We start from the raw sequence: 4,320 nt of genomic DNA on the forward strand, positions 1-4,320 counted from the left end.
TCTAGTTAGTAAATAACCCTCCTCCCTCCCCACTCTCGTAACCATCAAAGAATGTTTTCTTCTGTGTTTAAACCTTTTCTTGGATTCTTATAATAGTGGTCTTATACAATATTTGTCCTTCTGTGACTGACTAAATTCACTCAGCATAATGACGTCCAGCTTCCTCCATGTTATGTTTCACGGCTTTATCGTTGTTCTTTATTGTTGCATAATATTACATTGTGTGGATATACCATAATTTGTTTCTCCAATCATCCATTGATGGGCACCTAGTTTGTTTCCACCTTTTTGCTATTGTGAACAGTGCTGCAATGAACATGGGTGTGCATATATCTATTCGTGTGATGGCTCTTTATTCTCTAGGATATATTCCATGGAGTGTGACAGCTAGATCATATGGTACTTCTATTTCTAGCTTTTTAAGAGCCAAATCAATTTCCAAACTGATTGTACCATTTTACATTTCCACCAACAGTGTATAAGTGTTCCAGTCTCTCCACAACCTCTCCAGCATTTATTGTTTTGTGTTTTTTGGATTAATGCTAGCCTTGTTGGGGTGAGATGATATCTCATCGTAGTTTTGATCTGCATTTCTTTAATGGCTAATGATCGTGAGCATTTCTTCATGTGTCTGTTAGCCGCCTGAATATCTTCTTTGGTGAAGCACCTGTTCATATCCTTTGCCCATTTTTTAATTGGGTTATTTGACTTTTTGTTATTGAGGTTTTGCAGTATCTTGTAGATTTTAGAGATTGAATGCTGATTGGATTTGTCATAGGCAAAATTTTTTTCCTAATCTGTAGGTTGTCTTTTGACTCTTTAGGTGAAGTCTTTCGATGAGCATAAGTGTTTGATTTTTAGGAGCTTCCATTTATCTAGTCTCTATCCTGGTGCTTGTGCATTGTTACTTATGGTTTGTACAGCGTTTATGCCATGTATTAGGGCTCCTAGCGTTGTCCCTATTTCTTCTTCAATGATCTTTAGAGTTTTCAATTTCATATTTAAGTCTTTGATCCATTTTGATTTAGTTTTTGTGCATGGTATGAGGTATAGGTCTTGTTTCAGTTTTTTGCAGATGGATATCCAGTTCTGCCAGCACCTTTTGCTAAAGAGACTGTCTTTTCCCCATTAAACAGACTTTGGGCCTTTGTCAAACAGGTGGATGAATTTGTTCATAGGTGGATGAATTTATGTCTGGATTCTCACTTCTGTTTCATTGGTCTGTGTATCTGTTGTTGTACCAGTTGCAGGCTGTTTGGACTACTGTGGCAGTATAACAGGTTCTAAAATCAGGTAGGGTGAGGCCTCGCACTTTGCTCTTCTTCTTGAGTAATGCTTTACTTATTTGGGGCCTCTTCCATATGAAGTTGGTGATGTCTTTCTCCATTCCATTAAAAAATGCCGGGGGAATTTGGATCGGGATTGCATTGTATCTGTAAATTGCTTTGGGTAGAACTGACATTTTCACAATGTTGAGTCTTCCTATCCATGAGCAAGGTATGTTTTTACACTTATGCAGGTCTCTTTTGGTTTCTTGCAGTAGTGTCTTGTAGTTTTCATTGTACAGATCTTTTACATCTGTGGTTAGATTTTACATCTCTGGTTAGATTTACTCCTAAGTATTTCATCTTCTTCGGGGCTAATGGAAATGGTATTGATTTGGTGATTTCCTCTTCGAGGTTCTCTTTGTTAGTGTAAAGAAATCCAACTGCATCCTGAAACATTGTTGAAATCTTCTATTAGTTCCAGTAGTTTTCTTGTGGATTCTTTGGGGTTTTCTGTGTATAAGATCACATCATCTGCAAACAGAGATACTTTGACTTCTTCCCTACCAACGTGGATACCCTTTATTTCTTTTTCTAGCCTAAGTGCTCTGGCCAGCACAGTTGAGTAAGAGTGGTGATAAAGGGTATCCTTGTCTGGTTCCCATTCTCGAGGGGAATGCTTTCAAATTCTCTCCATTTAGGATGATGTTGGCTGTTGGCTTTGTATAAGTGCCCTTACTTATATTGAGGAATTTCCCTTCTATTCCTATTTTGTTGAGAGTTTTTATCATGAATGACTGTTGGACTTTGTCAAGCCTTCTCTACATTGATTGATAAGATCCTGTGGTTCTTGCCTTTTGTTTTATTTATGTGATGGATTACATGGATTGTTTTCCTAATGTTGAACCATCCCTGCATACCTGGTATAAATCCCACTTGATCACGGTGAATTATTTTTTTGATATGTTGCTGAATTCTACTGGCTAGAATTTTGTTGAGGATTTCTGCATCAATGTTCATGAGGGATATTGGTCTGTAATTTTCTTTTATTGTGGTGTCTTTACCTGGTTTTGGTATCAGGCTTATGCTGGCTTCATAGAATGAGTCTGGGATTATTCCAACCTTGTCTATGCTCTGAAATACCTTTAGTAGTAGTGGTGTTAACTCTTCTCTGAAAGTTTGGTAGAATTCTCCAGTGAAGCCATGTGGGCCAGAGCGTTTTTTGGTTGGGAGTTTTTTAATTACCTTTTCCATCTCTTCTTTTGTTATAGGTTTATTTAGTAGTTCTACCTCTGTTTGTGTTAGTTTAGGTAGGTAGTGAGTTTCTATAAATTTGTCCATTTCCTCTAGGTTTTCAAATTAGTTAAGAGTACAATTTTTCATAGTATTCTGTTATGATTCTTTTCAGTTGGGTCTATTGTGATATCACCCATCTCATTTCTTATACGGGTTATCTGCTTCCTCTCCTGTTTTTCTTTTGTCAGTTTGATCAATGTTTTATCAATTTTGTTGATCTTTTTAAAGAACCAGCTTTTGGTCTTGTTGACTCTTTCAATTCTTTTTCTATTCTCTATTTCATTTAATTCTGTTCTAATTCTTATTATTTCCTTTCTTCTGGCATCTGAGGGCTTCTTTTGCTGCTATTTGTTTGAGTTGTAGGGATAATGTTTTGATTTTTGGGCCTGTCTTCTTTTTGGATGTGTGTACTTATGGCTATAAACTGACCTCTGGGCACTGCTTTTGCTGTGTCCCAAAGGTTCTGGCAGGATGTGTTTTTATTCTGTTGATTTTATGAATTTCCTTATTCTATTCTTAATTTCTTCTATAACCCAGTAGTTCTTGAGCAAGGTGTTGTTCAGTTTCCATGTGTTTGATTTTCTTCCTTGCTTTTTCTGTTGTTGACTTCTACTTTTATGGCTTTATGGTCAGAAAAGATGCTTTGTAATATTTCGATGGTTTGGATTTTGTAAAGGCTAGCTTTATGGCCTAATATGTGGTCTATTCTGGAGAATGTTCCACATGCGTTGGAAAAGAAAGTGGATTTGGCTGCTGTTGGGTGGAGTGTTTGGTATATGTCTATGAGATCAAGTTGGTCGACTGTAGCATTTAGCTGTTCCATGTCTTTGTTGAGATTCTTTCTGGAGGTTCTGTCCTTCACCAAAAGTGGTGTGTTGAAGTCTCCTACTACTATTGTGGAGTTACTACTGTAAGAGTTGGTTTTATGTATTTTGGAGCCCTGTTGTTGGGTGTGTAAATATTTATTACAGTTATGTCCTCCTGGTGTATTGATCCTTTAATCATTATATAGTGTCCTTCCTTATCCTTTGTGGCGGATTTTAAAGTCTATTTTGTCAGAGATTAATATTGCCACTCCTGCTCTTTTTTGAGTGTTGTTTGCTTGATATATATTTTTTCCATCCCCTGAGTTTTAGCTTGTTTGTGTCTTTAAGGTATGTCTCTTGTAGGCAGCATATAGACGAATCGTGTTGTTTTAATCCAATGTGCCACTCTATCTTTATTGGTGCATTTAGTCCATTTACATTCAGCATAATTATTGATAGGTATGAGTTTACTGATGTTATTTTGATGTCTTTTTTTGTGTGTTATTCACAGTTTCTTTGTTCCACTTAATTTTCTGTGCTGAGTCTTTATATTTTTCTAGTTTTTTATTTTGACTTGTAGCATTGTTAGTTTCCTGTGTGGTTACCTTAATATTTACCCCTATTTTTCTAGGTTTATACCCATCTTTTATTTCTTTATATCACCTTGACTTCCTCTCCATATGAAAAATCTATGTCTACATTTTTGAAGTCCCTCTTTTTTGTTTTAGTGTTGTCATCTTTTACATATTGACATCTATTTCTCTATTTTCAGTGTTTTAGCTTTGATTTATTTTTGTGACTTCTCTATCTGGGTTGATATCTGGTTGCTGTGTCCTGTGTTCTAGTCTTGGGTTGTTGTCTGATGTTACTGATTTTCTAATTGGAGGATGCCCTTTACTATTTCTTGTAATCTTAGTTTGGTTTTTGCAAATTCCCTAAATTTCTGTGTATCT

The 4,320-nt window shown here is 36.2% G+C and overlaps 1 protein-coding gene across 2 annotated transcripts in view; it reads right to left on the bottom strand.

Moving 5' to 3' along the window:
• SYT14 (synaptotagmin 14) overlaps positions 1 to 4,320 on the bottom strand; it is a 237,790-nt gene that overhangs the window by 50,948 nt on the left and 182,522 nt on the right. The window lies entirely within an intron of this gene.

The sequence above is a fragment of the Trichechus manatus genome, unplaced genomic scaffold (assembly GCF_000243295.1).
Source record: "Trichechus manatus latirostris isolate Lorelei unplaced genomic scaffold, TriManLat1.0 scaffold00035, whole genome shotgun sequence".
NCBI lineage: Eukaryota > Metazoa > Chordata > Mammalia > Sirenia > Trichechidae > Trichechus > Trichechus manatus.